Raw genomic sequence first — 23,365 nt, 5'->3', positions numbered from 1 at the left:
CCATTGCCCTCTGACCTTGGCCCTCTGCTGCCCAGGATGCCTTTATTGAGTTCGAGGAGCCAGGTGGTGCTGCTGATGGGAACGGCAGACGGGCTCTGGTGGGGGAGAGTTGGATGATTCCCGCTACCAGGCTGCCCTGGGGGTTTTATGAGTCAAAGCTGAGAAGCTCCTATCTTTGTCTTGGAAATTAATTCTTGGCTAAAAAAATAAAAATACTTTTTCCATCTTGGGAAAAGATTCCATAGGAAGAACAAAGCATCTAGTGCCTCCAATGATTTTTTTACAAAATACACTTTTAATATTGGAATAATTTCAGTTTTCCAGGAGAGTTGCAAAGAGAGGACAAAAAATTTTCATATACTTTCCTAGTTTTCCCGGTTGTTAATATCTTACATCACTATGGTACATTCATCAAAACGAACACACCAACACTGGCACGTTACTACTGTCAACTGAACTCCAATCTGTATTCAGATTTTGTTAGTTTTCCCACTAATGTCATTTTTCTGTTCCAGAATCCCACCCAGGACACCTCATGACATTTAGTCATTGTGATTCTTTAGCCTCCTCTGGTCCATGACAATTTCTCAGTCTATTCCTGTTTATTTTTTTTTAAAATATATTTTTGTTAATTTCAGAAAGGGAGCAAGAGATAGAAACATGGATGATGAGAGAATCATTGATTGGCTGCCTCCTGCAGGCGCCCCACCGGGGACCGAGCCCATACCACAGGCAGGTGCCCTGACTGTGAATCAAACCCTGACTTCCCACTCAACCACTGAACCACTACGGCTGGTCAGTCTTTCCCTGTTTTTGATGACTTTGATGGTCTCGAGGAGTACTGGCCAGGTATTTAACAGAATGTTTCTCAATTTGGGTCTGTCTGATGTCTTTCTCATGCTAAGACTGGGGTGATGTGTTTTTTCGGGAGAAAGACCACTGAGGTGAAGCATTCTTCTCATCACATCCTTAAAAAAGCTTTTAAAAAATGTTGAGAGATAATGAACATATAACATTATATTTATTTCAGGTGTACCACATGATGATTTGATATTTGTAAATATTATTAAATAATCACACAATAAATCTAGTGAACATCTGAAACCATACATAGTTATGAAATTAATTTTTCTTGTGATGAGAACTTTTCAGATCTCTCTTAACACAGTATTAACTAGAGTCACCATGCTGTACATTAAATCCCCATGACTTACTGCTTTTACAACTGGAACTTTGTGCCTTTGACCGCCTTCACCCTTTTTGCCCACCCCACCCCCACCTCTGGCAGCTCATCACATCCTCCTGTGTGTTGTACCCCATGCTGTCAGCATGGCATCACACTGGTCCCACCATGATTTTGAAGGCAGTGGGCAGGCCTCCTGCAGATGAGCACCTTGATTTGGATTCCTTCCCTCTGGACACAGAAGACCGTGGACTGCTGATCAGGAAGGACCCCACAAAGCTGAGGGCACAAGTGGGAAGAGCTCCAGACTAGAAGTCGCTTCTGAATTGTGTAATGGTGAGTGAGAGTCTGTAAACCTCTCTGTCCTCAGTTCCTCATTCACCAAGCAGTACATGACCCCTCCCTCTCCCTTCCTCTTAGGGTTGGCAACTAGAGCAAATGACATATTGGATACGAAAAAGCCCAGGAAAGTGCAGACACAGGTTGGGAGGCAGCCTGCACTGACTTTTCCAGCATTTCAGGTAAGAGGAGGGAGACTTATCTATTGACCTCTGTTAGCAAACAAACAAATGTGTGTGTGTGTGTGTGTGTGTGTAATAGCTTTTCTTTTTAAAAGTAAGAATTATTGGTATATATATTTACATACAGTAAAATTCACCCGTTTTAGGCATAACAGGTCTATGAGTTTTGACAACAGAATATAATCATGTAATCACCAAGATATAGAACACGAGATATAGAGGGTTGGCCTTACTCGCTTCCCCCAAATTCCCTCATGCTCCTTTGTCGTCAGCCCTTTCCCCCATTCCCAGCCTTTACAACTACTGGCATTTTGTTGCCTATGTTTTGCCTTTTCCAGATGGTCATATAGATTGAATCATGCCACATGTAGTCTTTATTTTTTCAGTTTAAAAACAGTACCACTTGACATACAATATACTGTACATACTTAACGTGTACACTTGAATAAGTCTTAAAAGATTGTACATTTGTGATATCATCATCACAATCAAGATAGGGTACATAGCCATCACCCTAAAAATGTCCTCAGGCTCCCTTGTGATCCCTCCCTCTGTCATCTGGCCTCAACCTCCTGCCCCAGACTCCTCTCCCACTGCTCCGGGCACAACTGAAGGTACCTCAGTTGCCCTGGTACATGGTGCTCATTTCTCTTGACTTTTCTCCCCTCAAAGCTACCCACTTCTTCCTTTTGGTCTGTCCAAATCTGGCCAATCTTTTAAGTCTATCCTTGAACGTGTCCAATGGCCAGTTAAAGTTATCTTTTGAGAATGCTCAGCCCACACTTGCCACTTCCTTCTCTGATCTGAATGTATGAATCCACAGCCTCTCCATGTCTTCTTTATTTGCTAGTACAGCAACATCTGTATCGTACTGTCCTAAGGTGAGCTTGCTCAGTGGTTAGCAGCATGGCCTCTGAGTTTGGATGCTTAGGTTGCTATATTTTACCTTAGGCTCCTCCTTAACCTTTCTATGTCTCAGCTTTCTTTTATCTGTAAGATTGGGAAGACAATACAGTACCTACCAGAAAGTATTGTTGTGAGGATTCATTGCGTTATGCACATAAAGGACTTGGAAAAGAATCTCGTATACAATAAGCACTTAATAAATGTCAGCTCTCAACATCAGCATTTTTATTGTTGAAAGTCCTTAAAGGCAAAACCTACAGCCTGCACTGCACTTATGTGACCACGGTGCCTAGCACAGAGGTAGGCAAGTGGAAGGAGCTCAGATATTTGCTGGATTTTTGCCCAGGGACCACTGTGGTGAGTCAAAGTTCCTGAGACCACTTAATATACTACATGCTTGTGCTTTGCTGTTAGACAAAACCAAACAACTCCCAAATCAAAAAGCTGCGAGCTTTTGTCTTGGTAGAAATAGCCATGACATGTTTATTTCCATGGTTTAGAATATCACCAGTGGAAATCTACGGTGGAAAATCAAATACAATACTTTCATCACATGATTCGTTGTGCTTATGTTTGGATATGCCACTGGCTTGGGAGCCAGGCAGCTGAACCCTGCTCCGTGAGGAGTCTGCTGTAGTGTGGTTTGCACAGAAGGCAGGGAAGGATTCAGACATTTAGTGAGCATCTACTTCAGCAGTGTTAGATTTTCAGAAATTTTGTAGGCGAGTTATTAAACACATTATAAAAACTTAAATGATACAGACTCACAAATAAATTATATTAAAGCATAGATAATAAATACTCAATTATATTCACATTGGGTATAAATACTCAACTAATTATTTTACTACTATCTGTACCTTTCAGGTTACTTCCATTTATTGTATCTGCTGGTGAAAATACTATATAATGATGTGTTTCCCATCTCTTCCCATCCGTGTTCAATGATGTCACATTGGTAGCTTGGAATTGACCATGATAGGAGTATTTACGCTACAGCTATTGGAAAGCACTTCAAATCAGGGCTTTTCATTCCCAGAGAGTTGATTGTTAAGCATTTACCAGCACATCACTGATACTGCACGCCAGGCATGACAATTGAATGTTTTTGGTTGAGAAAAGCAGAGGCTCATTCAGGTTAGTTCAACTAAAATAAGGGCTTATTCTAAGGGTATTTATTGAAAAAAAGGGAGCTAGAACATAATGGAGATCCAAGAACATGGAGATCTGAGGCCCTACTCCAGGGCTTAAGGAGCTGGGCACTGGAGGGTGGTTTTGGACCCAAGGTCACTCCAGTGACCTCAGAACATGGCCTTGGACTCTATGCTCTGATTCACTGCTACTTTCATGGTACCTGCTTCTTTATTTTCTGGCCTCAGCTGGTTTTCTCCCCCTCTTCCCTGGATTGTCTCTCTGTTATGGCTTTTGCTTCCGTAATTTTTCATAGCTTTGGCTTGTATTGATTAATCATAGCCATTCCAGCTTTTCATTGTTTGCTCCTATTTGAAGACTATTGTTTTATTTGTTTTGCTTCTTTAATTTCTGAGAGAGGGAACTAATTGGTCCAGCTCACTTTTTTTTTAAGGTGGTATCCATTGGTAGCTGGCCTATGGTTTACCTGGCTTCTAGCCAAATGCTTGTGTCTGGAAACTATTGGCCAGGAAGAAAGCTGGGATCACATGGCACAAACTTTGACCCAGTACATCAGGGACATAAAGATGAATTAAAGTGAAGTGAGGCAGACAGAGAAAGACAAATACTGCATGGTATCACTTACGTGTGGAATAAAAAAAAGTAAAAAGTCAAACTTCTAGAAACAGAGACTAGAACAATAGTTGCCAGGGACTTGGGGATGGGGAACTACAGGAATATTGGTAAAAGGACATAAACTTTCAGTTATAAGATGAGTAAGTCTGAGGAGCTAATATAAAACATGCTATAGTTGATAACACTGTATTATTGTAACATTGAAATTTGCTAAGAGTAGAACTTAAATGTTTTTACCAAAGGGGAAAAAAGATGAACATGTGAGGTGATGGATGTGTTAATTAGCTGGCTGGTGGGAATCCCTTCACAATGTATAAGTCTACTAAATCACCATGATGTGCACTTTAAATATCTCACAATTTTGTATGTCATTTATACCTCAATAGAGCTGAAAAAAAGGTGAATTAGCTCCTAACAGAATGACTAAAACCAAAAAGACTGACAATTTGGTGAGGATACGTCTTAGATAATAGCATCTTACGATTTAAAGTCTCAGAACCCCAGCATTGGAAAGGATCACAGAGGCTACTAGCCCAGCGGTTCTCAACCTGTGGGTCGCGACCCCTTTGGCGGTCGAACGACCCTTTCACAGGGGTCGCCTAAGACCATCCTGCATATCAGATATTTACATTACGATTCATAACAGTAGCAACATGACGGTTATGAAGTAGCAACAAAAATAATTTTGTGGTTGGATCATAACATGAGGAACTGTATTTAAAGGGCCAGAAGGTTGAGAACCACTGTACTAGCCTTAATCCCCACCGTAATATGCAATTGTTATCCAATGCCATCTTGAGCTCTTGCAGCTGCGGGGAACCCCACCCCCCGGGCCAGCTCATTCTGCCCCCAGAGAGCGCTGATTGCTGGAGTTCCTCCCCGTGCAGAGCGGCACCTGTCTCCAGTGAGAACCTCCACGGGGTACAGCTGGAACTGTGAAGCACAATATTAACACATCAGGTTAATTTCATGCTCTACTTGTCTTGGGTTGATATTAGAGAAAATTAAATTTTGTGCTAATCAGCCTCAGCATTCAGCATGCACGATGCAAATTTGTGATTTCTGGCAAGGGTGGTTAAATCATAGTTATGCTATCTGCGTGGTGCCTGAATAACAGGGAAATACTATTACCAACAATTAAACTCCCAATTGAGGAGCCCAGTGCAACTGGAGATTCTTTTTAGCAAGTTGCAGGGGAAATGGACACAAACCAGGGAGCCAAAGTTAATTTCAATTTCTTCCTTTCCTTTGTGTGGCTATTTTTGAAGGTTTGACCAATGCAAAAGTGTTTACTCTTTGCCCTGCTTTCTCTTTCCTTCGTTTTCTTTCTTTCTTTCTTTTTTTTTTTTGAGACAAGCAAGAAGGAATGTTCTTTCCTGGTTGCCACGGAAAGGGGTCCTCCGAGCACCTGAAGAGGATTCTTGTTAATTGCCACTGGCTCACTGGGCGAGGGCACTTGGGGATCTATAGGGGTGGGAGGTCTCATACTGATCTGCAGCTGGAGAAAGAAGGAGGGGATGAGGGACACTCGTCTGACTCCAAGGATGTCTTCCCCTGTCGGGGAGAGATGCTTGCTCAAACCCACCGCCGGCGCGTCTGGTGTTTCATCTGTGCTTTGCCGCAACGAGTCAGTCACCAGCACACGCGCTGACTGGACGCCATCTCACAGGCCTTGTTTCCTGGAGAAGGTAAGGGCAGCTGGACACACTGGCTCCAGGAGGCTCTCTCTGCACAGCTCCCCCAACTCCCCTCCCGGCCTTCATCTTCACTCACAAAGGAGTAGAGCTACAAAACCCCAGACCGAATAAGTTTCATGTATTGACTACGATTAGATTTCTGCCACTCTGTAAAAAAAAAAAAAAAAAAAAAAAAAAAAACCAGACAGAGAAGGTTATATTTCTTGCCACCATTTCATCAACCTTCCCTTCTCGGCTGGGTTCTGGGAGGGGAAAACTCAGACAGACTTGTTACCTGCCCAGGATTCATCCAGAAGTGAGCCCAGGATCTCTGCTCAGATGCCGACCTATCCTACCCTGAGGCCTGGCAACCTTCCTCCCCTCATCTGAGCTTTCTCTTTTCCCTCTCCCTCCTCCTCTTACAACAGTGTGTAGAAATATTTAACCTGGGGAGTGGTCAGGAGTGGCTCAGACTGGTCACATTTTCTTCCAGATCTGTCGTTTATAGCATAAGCTTTACACCCTGATTCTTGTAGGACTCCGGCATCTGACACTCAAAAACCCAGGTCTTGTAACTCAAGAGCTTTGAGGCTCTTGAAACCTTGGATGCCAAGGATCTGACTCTACGGTTCTTCTCTGTTCTGCTGTCATCACCCCACCAGGAGGCAGCAGGCGCCTTTTGACCCATTTTAGCTGCTCCACAGGAGTAACCAGAAATACTAGGGAAAATACATCAGGGGTTAGTAGCCATAGGCTCACTTATTTGCCATTTCCACGCTCAGTAATGCTTTTAAGTCTCAACTTACCAGTACTTTATCTTTAGTAAATTTCCTAAATAAAATAGCTATTTTATTTATTCAAGAACAGAAGCCCAGTGCTGCCCTGAGCAACTATGAAGTAGCCAGACCACCTGGAAAAAGGTGATGAAGGGACAGAGACAGAAGAGGAGGTTTTGATGCACATCCTTTCCCCGGCTGCAGGGCCCAGCTCTTGAGCTCCGAACCCTCAGGAGTCAAACAGGTTCCATCTTGTGCACCAGCTCTGATCAATGAGGAGGAGTGCAGCTGTGTTAAGAAGGATCCGGAGGCAGGGTCTGTGCTCAGCGGGAAAGAAATGAAGTGATTGGTTGATAATGTCTGACACAGGGGTGAGAATGGAGGAAATGGCAACATTCTTGACAGGTTCTTCCAGAACTTGTTCAAACTCATTCTCCCTGGAAAATGTAGTAAGGAACCAGGTAAAGCAAAACCTGGTTTCCCTGTTATGTCAAAGCCTCAGATCACAGGGGCATCTGAGCCGTTAGCACCTCAAAGCAGCCAAGCATGGCAGGGCAGGGCTGGCTCTGGGACATGTGTCTACAACCCCCCAGAGTTGTTTTCTATAATTTCATTTTGTTTCTTAACTACTTGGATTTGCCTTTCTATTATCATCATCTCCATAGAAAGTGTAACCCTGAGGACAAAGTGGGCAACTGGCTCTTCAGGCTACGAACCAACAGGGGGCAGCAGAGAGCAGAGAGGAGCCAGCGAGGCTTGCGCAGCCCCAGCCGCAGCTCCAGGAAAACTCTGGAGGCGACAACCAGGAGAGAGCACTCTGTAAATAGCTATTAACCTTTAAAGAAAAGTACCTTTATGAAGAAATTTCCCATGGAATATTTTGGTCTCTGCCCCATCAAGTCACCAATTCACAGTCCTCTCAGCAGTGGTGGGGCTGATGCGGGAGTGGGCAGAGCTTGGGTTCCTGGGCACGGAGGGCCAAGAGTCCCCTTGTTGCGTTCCCCTCCTTTCACTCTGTCTAACCCACTGGCCTGAGTAGCCAGGTGCAGCGGCAGCCAAGGCTGTCCCCGTCAGGAGGGCCCGTCCCACCTTTGTGAGGCGGCTCACCTGAGATTCCTGCTCCTTTCTGATCTCCAGGGACCAGGTGGGCAGCGTGGTTATGCTTTGAGCATTTCTTAACTCCAGGCCACTCTTTCTTAGGAAAACTTCAGGTACATTATCCAAAATTTTCCATTTATATTCCATTTTTATTTCAAATCATGCCCAGTGAGATTGCTCTAGTGCAAAAAATATACAAATTAATATAATATGAACATTCTAAACTTGAACATGAACTGTCTCCCATTAAGATCCCACTGAGGAGTTAAATTTCAAGATGAAGTTCCTTTTGCATGTAAAACCCCAAAGGAAAACATGTCCACAATTTCCTCACCTGAGATTTCTCTTCCTGCCCATCCTCAGGTACTTGGATACCATCTGTTTCTTCTGCTGTCACTTTAGCCTCTATTATCTTTTACTGAAATGATTGAATGCTGCTTCAGCACCTCCAAAGTGAAATTCACCAAACTTTAACCTCTTACATGTTCCAGGTTTCCTTTCCAATCCCAGAGGTTCACTAGGATGGGGTAACTCCTCTAAAGTGGGGGGTAGAGAGCTTAACTACCAGTCTCAGATATGCCTACTAATTCTGTTGCTTTTTGCCATGTATCCTTTTAATAAACCACCAAATTCACAAGGATGCACAATTTTTCCATATCATGTTTTTCTAATATTCCAGAGAACTGGCCCCAAATGGCTACATATAATTAATGTAGATGCAAATAATTCTATGTAAAATGTTAGCACATTAAATCCAGAAAGTAGTAAAAGTGCAACATACCATGACAGAGGAAAGGCAATATGGCTCAACAATAGGGAATCTGTTCATGAATTCATTCCACTAATAGATTAAAGGAGAAAAACCATCTGATTTTTTTCCTGAGGACTGAAATACATTTTGAAAAATGCAACATCTGTTCCTCATTGAAACCTTTGGTAGGTTCTGAAGCGGAGGAAGGTTTTTAAAGCAGAAAGCGGATGAGAAGTGAGCAGCAAACATCACGATTAATGCTACAATAATAGAGGCCTCTCTGGTAAAGACAAAGGCAATACAGAGATCCAACTCTCCTTGGGGTCAGTTAAGATGGTACCGGAGTCCTAGCTGAACCAATGGAATAAGAGAAAGAAATGAGAGGTGTGAATATTGGAGGAAAAGAGACATACTTATTTGAAGTTGACAAGATTTTGTGGCTGAACTATCTAAGAAGATTAACTATTGAGAATTTTTAGTTGAGATACTGGATGCAAGAGAAATACACAAAATTATAGTAGCCTTTGTATATATTAGTAATATCTAATTAGGCAACACAATGGGAAAGGTCCTTATTTAAGGATATTATATATTTAAATAAAAATGTTAGACATTGAATTCATCTCTATATCCTTATATTAAATTCCTTATTTATAACAATATCTATAAAATACATAAGAATTATATAAGAAAATCATGAACCTTATATATGCCAGAGAAAAACTGAATAAATGGCAAAAACATATGCTATTTCTGCATGAGGAAGCTCAACAAAGATAACAATTTTTTTCCTTAAATTAGTGCATATGTTTAATCTAGTATAAAAAACCCGAAGGGATCTTTTTGGTGAAATCAGATCATTTTATTCTGGAATTAATCTGGAGCATCCTATCTAATAAAAGACAAAAGGGCAGAACCTAAAACACAGTGCGAGACAAGGGCCTCCGCTACGCTTCCCATTGGCTAATCAGCAAGATATGCAAATTAACTGCCAACAAAGATGGCGGCCAGCAGCCAAGCAGCTGAAGTGAGCAGGAGGTTTGCTTGCTCCAGTGATGGAGGAAGCCAAGGTTCCCCGCCTGCCACGGCCCGGCTCTGAGCTCTGGAAGCAACAGCTCCAAAAGCAACAAAGTTTCAATTATAGAAGCCAAACAAACCCCAGATACCTGCTTTTAGCCAGCCGTGGCCTCAGAGCTGGGAGCACCAGTGACGGCAACAAAGTTTCAATTATAGAAGGTAAATAAATCCCAGAATAAAAAAAAAGAAAAAAAGGAGAGGCTGGGAGCTACAGTTGCCGGCCAGCCTGAAAACGGCCCTCAGCCCCTCATCCAGGCTGGCCAGGCACCCCAGTGGGGACCCCCACCCTGAAGGGGGTGTGACCAGCTGCAAACAGCCATCAGCCCCTCACCCAGGCTGGCCAGGCACCCAAGCGGGACCCCCACCCTGATCTGAGACACCCTTCAGGGCAAACCAGCCGGCCCCCTCCCGTGCACCAGGCCTCTATCCTATATAGTAAAAGGGTAATATGCAAACTGACCCTAACAGCAGAAAGACTGGGAATGACTGGTCACTATGACACACACTAACCACCAGGGGGCAGACGCTCAATGCAGGAGCTGCCCTCTGGTGGTCAGTGCGCTCCCACATGGGGGAGGTCTGCTCAGCCACAAGCCAGGCTGATGGCTGCCAGTACAGCGGTGGTCGTGGGAGCCTCTCCTGCCTCCTCAGCAGCGCTAAGGATGTCTGATTGCAGCTTAGGTCTGCTCCCCGCTGGCAAGTGGATATCCCCCGAGGGCTCCCAGGCTGCCAGAGGGATGTCTGATTGCCATCTTAGGCCCAATCCCCCCAGGGAGCAGGCCTAAGCCAGCAGGTGGTCATCCCCCGAGGGGTCCCAGACTGTGAGAGGGCACAGGCTGGGCTGAGGGACCCCCCCACCCCCTGAGTGCACAAATTTTTGTGCACCAGGCCTCTAATTAAATATAAAAGAACAGCTGATAAATGCTGAGGGGAAAACGCACACTGTGGAGACACATGTTACCAAATACTAACACAAACTGAAGCTCTGGGGCAGGCGGAGCTGTATCAGTGGAACAGAATGGAAAATTCAAGGGATTTGACAAACAGTAAAAGTATCGTTTTAAATCCTTGATGGCAACAATAGTTAATCTAGATATAATGTGACAATGAACTACTCACTTAAAGAACATAAAAAAGAACCAAAAGGAAATATTGGAGAGTGGTTTTTTTTATATATAATTTTGGCACATAAGAAACTTTTTCTAGCAAATAACGAAGTCTCTAGTATGATACAAAAGACAGAGAGATTTGACTAGATAAAAATTTTGAATGTCTGTACAACAAAAGATGCCATAAACAAAGGTCAAAGGTGAGTGGCAGACCACGAGAAAAATATTCACAACTTGCATAACAGAGGGACAGGATTTCTATCCGGGATATAAAAGATTTCAACCAATCAATGAGAACAGTGCTAACGACCTGATAGAAAATGGCCTCCCTGTATTGGATTAGTTAATGAAGTGCTTGCTGATCTAATAGGAAAATCCCCAAATTGCATGTGAAATCCCACATGATTATTCATGATTATCTGGCAGCTCTCCTCCCAGCAGTGATTCAGGGACCCAGAAAGTTTTATACAAAACTTCCAAGGTCATTGTGCTCCACTGGTGATAAGACACGGTCCTTGCTCTAAATGGTGCCTTTATTTTGTAGGGGGAGATAGACTAAAGTAAAAACAAATAAATGAATTTTAAAAAAGCAGGATGATTTTAAAGAATGGTAAGTGTTAAAGGTAGGGAACCTTAAGGTGCTCAGTGAAGGCCTCTGAGAGGAGGTGGCATTGAGGTGTGACATCAGTGAAGACCACGTGACAACCTGAGAGGAGAGCATTTCAGGCAGAGGAACAGCGAGAGAAAGGCTCTGAGGGTGTTTTGGAGAAGTGAGCGAGGAGGAAGTAGTAGTATTTCAGATGAGCGGTGTCCAAGTGATGTAGGGTAGGGCCATTCAGAGTTTAGCTTTTAACCTGTGCACGATGAGAAACCAAGATGTCACAGTGTCAGTGGTATCTGCACAATGATACTTGTTAGATTTTATAGAAAAAAAAAACAAGAGGCAATGAAGACAGATTCTGAAAATACCCTCTGAAGGCCTTTTTGGACCAATCTGTCCCACACCTCTGCAGGCTGAGCTTTGCTGACTAAAGTCATTGAACAAGATTTCAGCAGAGAGGAGTGTGTCAATGTTATGCAGAATGAATTACAGGTCCCTAGGCATTCATTTCACCACCCTAGATTCTATTAGCAAAGTTCACTTTATGGAGCCGCCAAAAATGATTTATCCTATGCTAGTTTCTTAAGAAATGTTTCAAATCCTGTACGTGGCTGTTGAGATTGTTAAGAGACATCTATTTTGGTGACTAGGAGGTTTAGTTGTGATTTTTGAAGCCTTTGATTTTTCAATTAAAATGCAAACCAGACCTTTCCATGTAGAACCTAACACAGTTCCTGGCCCACAGCCCATGCTCTGTGCTAATGAAGGGAAAAAAATGTCAGTCATAGGCGAGTTTCCTCTCCCCAGGCATGATTCGGATGTGCTCCAGGGGGATGGGGCTCTACCCCCAACACCTGCAACAATGCTGGGCCCATGGGAAGCACCCAGTCAATGTCTTTGAATGACTGAGTGGTTGAATGATGACATTTTCTGGACTTTAACCACATTTTCACACAATGCATTCTCCATCCATGAGGAACCCTTGGCTTAACGACATTTTGTTGGACAAATGGAAGCCTCTGGGCTAGAGCAAGGATAAGGTCTGTTGACATGGCACCTGACTGATCTGGCGCTGCCCACGTGTCCAACCTCATCTGTGGCCTCTCGCTGCTCCCTCCTCACTCCAGTGCTGTGGTCACTGGGGCTTCCCCTAGGCCTTCTACTCAAGGCTTTGGCAAGTGCTGCTCCTCTGCATGGAGAGGCCTCACTGTACCCCACCCTTGCCTCATTGATGGGCCTTATTGATGAGCCTCATCAGCTCCTATTTATCCCAGTGCCGGGTGGGTCCATCGGCCTGGTCTGCACGTTGATACCCAGAAGCCCACTTGCCCACAGCTATAAGCCCCATTGTGTAATGCCCGCTCTATTGGGAATAAAGCTTACAGACATGTTGTTCTCCCATCTGCCTTGCCTTTTTCTTATTTCACTACTGGATCAGAGCTAAAGTGGGCCAGAAGGGGGCTATTAGTGGACCTTGAAACTTCCAAGCAAAGAGAGTTAGAGTGCCAGGAGGGGCTATTTTATTTAAGAGGGATGAAGGAGACCTCCAGATGAAGTGAGATTTTGGTAGAAAGATCTGAATGAAGTGAGAAAGCCATGTGGAGAAGGGCATTCAGGGAGAGGAAACCACTTGTGCAAAGGCCCTGGGGCAGGAATTTGGAGTGTAGAAGAGACATTTCTTAAGGATTCTTGACTTTCTGACTTAGATAGGTATTTTCTGGATTGGATCAAATCAACAGCTAAAGGGCCTAGGATAAATGCTTTGGTCTAGAAACAAACAGGCTGCTGTTCTGAGCAACGTGCACGTGTCTTACGTCCCTGCTCAGTGCTAGGACTCCCCTTGAGAACCAAGAGCTGGAGATGTGCCAGAGGCCAGCCTGGAAGATGCATGAAGTCTTTTGGGAGAAACCGGCTGGGAGGCAAGATTTACAAGACAGAAAAAGAGGTGACCCTGAACCTGGCTGGGTGATTGATTACCAGGAGACTGCCCTGATTTTGTTCTTTAATTACGGTGTTTATTTGATGCATTGTATTGGGCCTGGAACCCTTAATACCAGCCTGTGCTGTTCATTGTTACAATGTCCTAATTAAGTTTTGATTTATATGCTAATTTTATTCCAAGGGTGTTCAAAATGGGGAAAGTTATTAGACTTTATTTTGAGATTACATTTTAATCCTGGGGTCTGCCGGGCCAGCACCATGTTTATTTTGTCGGCTTTTGTTTCCAAGATGTTGGTGGCAATTGTGATTATTTCCTTGGAGGGGAGAGATGATGAAGTGGCAAAAGCTGTTTAGAGTCGGTGGGGCTTCTGCTAATTAGAATTATGTAACCTCTTGCCTCGGCCTGACAGCTTTGCGAGGGAGCTTGCTTTGACTGCCCAGCTGGTTAGGAGGGACCACTGGGCTGTGCTGGGGATGTCACGGAACGGTAAACATTTGGAAGGAAGGCCATTACAGGAGGGAGTGATTGGATTTTGGAATGTGAGTGAAAATCGGGCTTTACCACATGAGCCCCTGAAATCTGTAAGGGTCAGGCAAAAACTCTGGTAAGGGGAGCAGCTGGCCTTTGCTACAGAAAACGCGCGCGCATGTGTGTGTGTGTGTGTGTGTGTGTGTGTGTTTACATTATCGTTTAGCCTAAGTAGATCTCATTTAAATGCTTTTGTCCAAGGATTAAAAAGTCTTGCCATGATCCATTTTATCTCTAGACCTTAGAATGTTCAGGCAGCTTCATCAATATTCTGAAATGGTGGGTAGGAGAGTGGATGCATCTGCACATGTGCATTTTTCTGGCAAAGATTCAGTTTTCATCAGATTTTCAGAAGAAGTGACACACTCCACAATGTTAAGAATCATGAGAATGGGAAGCTTTAGGCTTAGATCTGGAATTTAATTTCTTGAGCGTGGCTGTGCGGCCTGAAGAAACCATTTACCCAGTGGCCCCTTCTTCCCCCTGAGGCCCTTGGTCCAGGATGGAGCCCTGTGAGAGAGCCACACATTGAATTGCAAGAGATGTTCACCTGAGGTTGTCCCACACTCAGTGATGTGGGCAAGGATTTAGATTCTGCTCTGAGTGACCTGAAAACTCTTTTTGTCTCGATAACTGAAGAAAAAGTTGCTCATAAAATGGACGAGGACCTCTGAGTAAACATACACTCGGGTGGATACCTATTATTCAAAACCTTCTATAGCCTGGAGCTGGTGTTTCCCATGTCACCCTCTTGGGTCTTCCATTTTTCTTTTCTTTTTTAAAAATATATTTTTATTGATTTTAGAGAGGAAGAGTGAGAGAGAGAGAGAGAGATAGAAACATCAATGATGAGAGAGAATCATTGATCAGCTGCCTCCTGCACGCCCCTTCTGGAGATTGAGCCCACAACCCTGAATAGAGCAGTGACCTCTTAGTTCTTAGGTTGAAGCTCAACCACTGAGTCACACCGGCTGGGCAGGCCTTCCATTTTCCTGATTGGGTTTTATGTTTTTTTTTTATCCCCCTTTGCACTCTCGCCTTGGCCCTCCAGTCAGCAGTGAATGCAAGAAGTGTTTAACAGGAGCATATTCATTTCAAACTTCTCCACGGGTGTGTGGTTCATTAGACATTTTTAGTTTATTATAAAAAATTATACTTAGGAATTCTGATTCAAAAAATAACTAGAGCAGCCAACATTGCTCAAGCACTTAGGTACTAAGCATTTTCTCGTATACTCCCCCAAATCCCCTAGGGTAGGTCCCATATACAGATGGAGAGGCGGAGGCTCAGAGAGGTTAAAGGCTGTTTTGCAGTCAAGTACCTAGTATGTGGTTAGCTGGGACCAAATCTGGGTCTGCCAGGCTCTAAGATCCCTATGCCCAACGGTCTCCTTTTGGGCCATGTTACTTCTTAAGTGTCTGCTTTTCAAAATATTCTGCAAGATCACTCTTCCGCCCCTCTGGGTCTGAGGGCATGGAGTACAGGATTATACCTTAGGGCTATGCCTCCAACCTCGTCAGGGAGATGGCCTCCCCGTTGGACAGAATGCCCTCATTGACTCCGGCTGCCCTGGCTCTGCACCTCCACTCGGGCGGTGTAACCAGAGCCTTCCATCTGACCCAGTTTAACTGTGATGTGGCTTCAGGAAGGTTCTAGCAGTTGCTTCCAGTGCTTGAGTCTTAGCACCTCTTCTCTTCCTCGCTGCTTGCCTGTATTTTTATCTTTACACCCCGGGCCCTGTCAGCTTCCCATATTGTGAACACGCCACTGTTCACGGAGTGCTGTTCCAGAGGAAGCATAGGAACCATTTCCCACGGACGTGGACGTGGACGTGGGACGGGGGAGACGCCTGCTTGGTGAAGGCTCCCAGGAGACCCTTAAGAGTTTTCTTTGGAAAAAGTATCTTTTAAAAATGGATAACATAAACTTTAAAAAAATCACTTATTCCCCCATCCCTGTTTTAAAAAAATTATTTCTGTTTCTTCCAGAGCTTGGCCTTGGGGCTGGAGGAGGGGAGGGACTCTGTGGGGCACAGGACTTCCCTCTCAGAGTGCCCACCCATACCTAATACTCTCACTTCATTTCCAACTCTCTAGGGAATTGAAAAGAAAAAAAAAACACTTTAGCTAACATTTCAACATTTTACATGGCCTTCTTGATATGGACCCGTATTGAGAGGAGCTTAACTTACTTAACCGTTACCTTATGGAGCATTTGGATGGTTTTCAGTGTTTTACTTCCAATCAGATGCTGGTGAGTTTAAGAAGGTAGAGGGAGATGCCCACCTGACCCTGTGTCTATACCCCCTGCTGCCCCTTAGGCACTTTTTAGGTAGCACAAACGGCTTGAGACACCTGAGCCCTGTTCATGGCAAAAAGGTGAGACTTCTGCTCCTTGGCTCCCACTTTGGGCTTCCTCCTCCTGCCTCCCTGTCTTGGCTTTGTGTCTGCTTCACCCTAAATCCTGGCTAGAGCTGTGGCATCTTCTTTTCAGCTCTAGCCCTTGTCTCGCACTGTGTCTTAGGTTCTGCCCTCTGGCTGTACCACTCTCGGCCATCCCGGGGTTACCACCTCAGAGGGAGGAAGGACATGCGAGGTGGGCTTGCATGCCCAAGGCCCATGTTCCAACCCAAGTTACAAATGATATCTCCACAGTTTATTTTTTAAAATTATGTTTAACGTTAAAGTCATTTGAAAAAAGAATATTTGATCAGTTTAGAAGACATAGAAATCTCAGAAAAACAAATGGAAAAAAAGAAAAGTTACCCCAAATTCTACCACTCAAAAGACAACTACTTCAGATTTCATAAGGGAAAGGGCTTGCCTGATTTTGTTCATGCCTGCAACCCCAAGGAAGCGGCACATAGTAAGTGCTCAGTTAGTATTGCTAAATTAAATGAAAAACTTTATTGTTTTCATCCATTTGAAACAACTGGGATAATACACTACCTCTTGTTTTGTAATCTACTTTTTGTGTAGCAATATGTCATTACCATTTTTCCAAATCCATGAATGTTCTACACTATTTTAATAGTAGTATAGTATTCAGTTGTAAAGGTGGACTATTATTAATTTAAATAGTTCATTAGTTTTATATATTTAGGGTTTTTTTTCTTAATTTTTACTCTTTCAAACAACTGTACAGTCTTGTACATCTATGGATGCGTCATTTTCCAGCCCCAGGGCACATAGGCCCATTTGAAGACTTGATGCATTCTCCCTCCTAGGTATGCACATTTCTAGGACAGTAAATGTAGAATGTACATGTTATGAAGCAATGATATGTCCATTTCTCTATCCCACAGGGATTCTAGCCTGGGGCAATGTACAGCCCAGAGTAATTTCTTAATACATATTTGTATGATTGTTTCCCTATGCTCTCACCATAGTGTTTACTATTACTTTAAAAAGGTTTGTGTTTTTTTTTTTTTCTTCAGTCTGGTGACAAATATGACTGTTCTCACATTTAAAAATCATGAACTCATCCTACCTTCTATCCCCATATGCTTAGTAACCCTGCTGGAGCTGGACCTAAGTATTTAACAATTATTCTCAGGACTAAAGCTAGTCAGAAACAAGGTCTAATAGAGCTGGAATCTCTGGATTCAGAGATTCTCTGAAGCTCAGGGTGCTATTTCCTAAACTGGCTTATGAGCCACACAGAGCCAAACACCCCGTCCCCAGGCGAGAGTCCTGCAGGTAAAGGAAGGCAGTTCCTGGCAGCAGCACTTACAGTGATATATTTCTCCATGAAGGATACATTTTTGTGTTTTTCCCCCCACAAAGCTAACCTACTGATCCAGAATGAAGGGAGTGGTTTTTTGTTTGTTTGTTTGTTTTTAATTTCTTTGGGCATTTGAAGTATGTAGGCTCCATCAGGCAACCCCTGGGGAGAAGACAAAAGCATAGAGTGGTGGCCTCACCAGATTTCAAAGATGCCTGGAAGAAGGACTAGTGTGAGGGGTGGGTCCTGGGGGCTCAGTGGCTACAGTGCTATGCGTGTCCATATGTGCAAGTGTGTGCATGTGTTGTGTCCATGTGTGTGCATGCATATGCGTATATGTGAGCACCAGTCAGGAAACATCCAGGAACCTGTCTGAAAGAATCAAATGGGGCTTTTCTTCTGTGTGTTCTTGCTCAGCCTGCTGGGCTTGGAGCATTGAGACCACTGGGCACATTGTGAGATGAAAGGAATTTGCATTGATGTCCACTCTACTTTCATCTGATGCCACAGGACAAAAATAAAATCGAATGGGGCCCCATTTCAATGGAGAAACAAGACTCTGGAAATGCAAATACCCCCAATGTACTATGCAAAGTAGTCAGGCCAGGGGCCTCACACCTGCCTTCCCAGGAAAGGTCATGATCCACACACAGGAACTAGGGTGAATGGGCCTTGTCATCAAAGCAAAGAGCTTTCCCTTTGAAGATTTTGAAGGAACAAAATGCCAATGGAAAGTCACACACCCAAGGAACAAACACTATTCAGATATAAAGTAACTGTGAAACTTTCACTCAAAATATGGGAGGACATACCTATTCTCTTTTATTTTTTGAACTATGTTTTTATTGATTTCAGAGTAGAGGAAGGGAGAGGGAGAGAGAGATAGAAACATCAATCATGAGAGAGAATCTTGATCTGCTGCCTCCTATACATCTCCTACTGGGGAGTGAGTCCACAACCCAGTCATGTGCCCTGCCCTGGAATTGAACCGTGACCTCCTGGTTCATATGTCGATGCTCAACCACGGAACCATATCAGTCGGGCACACCTATTCTCTTTCAGATGGTAGAGATGCCAATGGGTGGTCCGCAGACCACTGGTGGTCCATGAGATCCGAAAGGTTGGTGACCCCTGGTTTAAGGAAACCTTTGGAGCAGCAGTCACCAACCAGTGGTCTAAAGGTTGGCAACCACTGCTCTAGATTTGGATGTAGTGGGATCCTGGACTCCCCCCATTCTTTTGGTGACATGCCTAAATATTTCTGCCATTGCTTGAATCCATATCCTCACACTCTCTAGCTTGCATTTCTGCAGCTACCTCCTGTTTCCCTGTCTGCACTCTCTCCTTCTCTAGTCCATTCTTCTCACTGGTCATCAGAAATACCTTCCTAAGTAGTTCATTTGAACGCATCATCCCCCTTCTCCTGCTTAAAACCCTTCAGTGGCTCCCAGGTCTTTAGGAGGAAGCTTGGCACTTGAGGCTGCCCACTTGCACATCACTGGCTGGTCCCTCAGTTCACATCCTCAGCTCTTCAGACACAGCGTTTTCTATACTAGACCTCTTCTCCCTCTAAGTTGTTCTTACTCTTTCTTCCCAAAGAAGAAATTTATCAGCACATCTTTCCCATGGCATCTTAATGATTGTCTGACCGACAACACCTATGAAATAGCTAGGGTAGATGTTTTTAACTCTTTTTTAGATGAGAAACTTGAGGCTCAAAGAAGTTAAAGCTCTTTGTGCAGATCACAGAAATAGTAGATGGAAGATTTGGGGCTCACCAGGCAGTGAAAGAAGCCCCCTTCTGGCTTCACTAGATAAAATCAGCAGCAGCAGCAGCAGCAGCAGCAGCAACAGCAGTAGCATCTATTCCTATTTTTTTCAACATCTTTGTTCATGATCCTTCTTGACAATATCTGATCTAGAGCTTAGAAAGGGTTTCAACAGTGCCTCCAAGATCAAATTACTTGAGCTTGAATCTTCATGCCTTACCAGCTGTGGGACCTTGGAAAAAACACTTAACATCTCTGCCTATTTCTTTTTCTGCAAAATGGGGACAATGATTGTATGTATTTTATGGGATGGTCATGAGGATTAAATGAGTTATTATATAAAACTTATAGCCTGGAGCAGTAAGTGGTAGAAGTGTTAGCTAGGTTTACCACTGGATCTGCTAATTGTTGCCAGCAGTACAGGAGATTGACCCACCATGGCCGCTGCCTTGATTAAACGTGCCCACTCTCACCAACCTGCCCCAGAGGTTAGCACCTGACCAAGAGAAAGTAGATAACCCATCAGTGGTCCTGCATGAGGCAATGAGCTGGGCCAATCAGATCCTCCTTCTGGGACCTGAACTGGACTGACCCCAGTGAGCAGTGTTACTGAGGCTGGAGTAGGGCAGAAGCAGGCAAGCTGAGGTCCAAGGAAACTCATTGTGTAAGTAGGGGAATCTCACTGGGGAGAGAGGAGGGTGGAGCAGATGTTCAAAGAGAAGCTTAAATCAGGAGACAGATTCAGAGAGAGTGGGTGATTTCCAAAGCTGCCAAGGTTCCTGCTGTCTTTCCTGCCCCACCCCCTGCCTTCATGCCTCCTTTCCAAAATATATTCTAAACCTATTCTCTTATCTCCATCTCCACTGTAAGCCACCACTGTGTCTTGCCTGGTGACTTCAGTGGTCTTCTAACTGGCCTCTCTGCTTTCTCTTTCAATATAGTCTCAACAACACAGCCAAAACAACCTCCTGAAAACCTTTCCTCTTAAAACCTTCTTGGGTCTTCTCATTGCACTTAGAGTGGGCACACTGCATTTAGAACAAATTCTGAGGCCTAATCTCATAACACTCTTTTGGTCACTCACCATTCTCTAGCCACACTGTTTACTTGAATACATTAAGCTCACTGTGGTCTCAGGGCCTTTGCACTCGCTGTTTACTCTGTCTGCGAGGGTCTTCCCCAAGACCTTCACTTGGCTGCTTATCAGGTCTAATTTGAATTGTCACCTCCTCAGAGAGGTCCTCCCTGGTCACCCTATGAAATGTTGCTCTCCCCAGCCTCAGTCACTGTTTATCACATCACCTGTTTTACTTCCTTTGTGGCAGTCAACCTTTTTGAAATTATCCAAATTACTTGCTTCTCTGCTTAGTGACTGATGCCACTGCTAGAATATAAATTCCTTGAGGGAAGGAAACTTACCCGTCATCTTTATTGTGGTATTTCCAGGGTGATGACCATGCATACATAGAATATAGTAGGCACTCAATAAATATTTGTTGGATTTGTTTTAAAATTGTAGTTTCAACTCCATTTCCAGTACATGTATGCCCCTCTTTCTTAAGATAGCTTGTTATTCAGTTCAACCTCCCTAGAATGTTCCACTCTGGGCCCCTCTCTCTACAGTTGACTCCCCCACAGCCCCACTGATGTGCTCATGTCCCCCGTGGGTGTTTCTCAGCAGGCCTGTTTTTATAGTATCCGCCCAAGCTTGCAGAAGTGCCAGCCATTTGGGGCTGGGAAACCAGAGCCAGTCCAAACCCCCAGCCCCCGCTGCCTCCACCCCTTGCCAGCTGACAATAAACTTCCTTCCCACCACTGTCTATTTCATACAATGTGGCATTGTCTCAACCCACTAGCACTCGGGTAAGCAGGCTCCTTACATCTACTCTAGCTACTCAACCATGGTAGTGCTGAGTGAGGGATGATGGGGGGAAAGTTTGAGGATGTCACAGTCAGTCCATCTCTCTCCTCCCCGTCACCCCCACCACAACCATTCTGCTGATGAAGATGCTGCAGTGACTTCCATTAAGTTCTTTAGTGAAGCTGCAGGAGGGTGGCTGTTCACAGTGAGGGCCGCAGGCTGCCCAGGAAAGGGGAACAGCTTGAGTAGGGAAGATACCTTTTCTTCATACACAAACCTTTACTTTTATTCTTATCTGGAACTTATTTTTTCAAGAGGAAAACTTCAGCTGCTTCCCAAAGATCCAGAATGAGAGCCATTTAATAGGATTACAGCAAATTGATTTTTCCCCCCAAAACCTGTGGAGTAGACTTATCCATTCTTCATGCTGTACCACCCTGAGGACAGGGTCTGTGTCTGGCTTACTCTCCATATTTCTCCAGACAATGGCACAATTCCCAGGACAAATTTCTTGGATAAATGAACCTTGACCCCCTACTTTGAGAACTTACTATATGTCCAGATCTATGCTAAATGTTAAGAGGCATAAAAAAGAAGTAGGTACGGCTTATTTTACCTTCCCTTTTTTGATTTGGTTGTAAATGATCTGTCAACTAACCAGCTTTGTGACCTAAGGCAAGTTACTCAACCTCTCTGAGTCTGTTTCCTCTTCTTTTCTCCTTCAGAAAAAAAAGATAATAACGGTACTTACTTCATGAAGTTATATTGGGGCTTGAATGAAGCCAAGTGTTTAAAGCACCTGGCACATCTTAAAGTTGTTGAATAAATTATAATTAATCTATCATATAAAACATTGGCTGTCCAGAATTCAAGTCATTTTTGACCATCAAACTTCCTTAGTAGCCTTGGGTTTGTCCATTAAATTCCATTGAGCCAATTTGTATGAAAAGCCTCCTAGCATACTAAAATCTTCCTTGCCTTATAAGACCTTTGTTGAATTCAGAGTCAGCATTATGAGGGATCCATGTAGTGGAATAAACAGATGTGATGTGTAAGACTGATCGCCCACTCACTAAATGGTCCCAGGTTGCCCAAACCTTTTGGGTTGTTTTTCATAGGTTTGTGGGTCTCTTCTCTTGTTGACAGATTGTCCTATCTTCCCACAGATGTCAGTTTGCCAGGTGTAGGCATCAATGCTTTTCTCTGATTTGCCATGGGTTTGGAAATGAAATAACCAGCCCCATGAAAGTGGGAGTAAACCAAGAGATACAGGGTCTGAGTGAGGACTTGAGAGCCCATATCCTTTATTAGAAACCTTTGTGTCATCTCTCTTGACTTCTCAGAGATGTCTGATTCTTCACGTGTTCTCATCCACGGGATCATGGGGCACAGACATGAAAGTTCTTGGTCTATGTGGGCACTCAGTGAAATTTATAACTAAGCGAATAAAGGAGCAAAAAACATAGTCACATAGACATAATATAAAACAAAGGAGTCTGTGTGGAAGGGAAGGGTGATGTGAGGGAGTATGGAGTGACGTTAGTCTGGCATGTTGGAGGAGACAAATTGAGCTAAGTCTTAATAGAAAGGAAATGTGGTGAGTGGGGAGAGAGCTGGTATCATGCAGGGATACAGAAAAGAGAAGAAGTGAACACTCCCTTCTTCCTGCTATCTCCATGGGCTTGTCTTCCCCGGACAGATGGGAACACTATGCTCTATTTACACTGACTTTCATTTTGCTCCAGGAACACACCAAGCTTGGTGGTGTGCTGTCTGCCTCACAGCTTTTGCACTAGCAACTGGAATATTCTTCCTCTTGGTCCTTGCATGGATACATCCCTTGTATCATTTAGATCTCAGGTAAAAATTTCTTCTCTACAACTACCCAGTTGAAGGCAGTCACCCAGCCGTTCTACCAAATGATCTTATTTTTATATTCTATGCAGAGCCCTAATATTCTCTTAAATTATCTCGACTAAATATTTGCTTATTTTCCATCTTCCTCTAAGTCACCATGAGAGTAGGGACTTTACCTACTTGATCACTGCTGTATCTCAGAATGTTTATTGGCAATAAA

This window comes from Myotis nattereri, assembly GCF_964212035.1.
Source record: "Myotis nattereri genome assembly, chromosome: 9".
Lineage (NCBI taxonomy): Eukaryota > Metazoa > Chordata > Mammalia > Chiroptera > Vespertilionidae > Myotis > Myotis nattereri.
The sequence above is the reverse complement of the archived record's forward strand: the minus strand, read 5'-3'. Positions refer to the sequence as shown.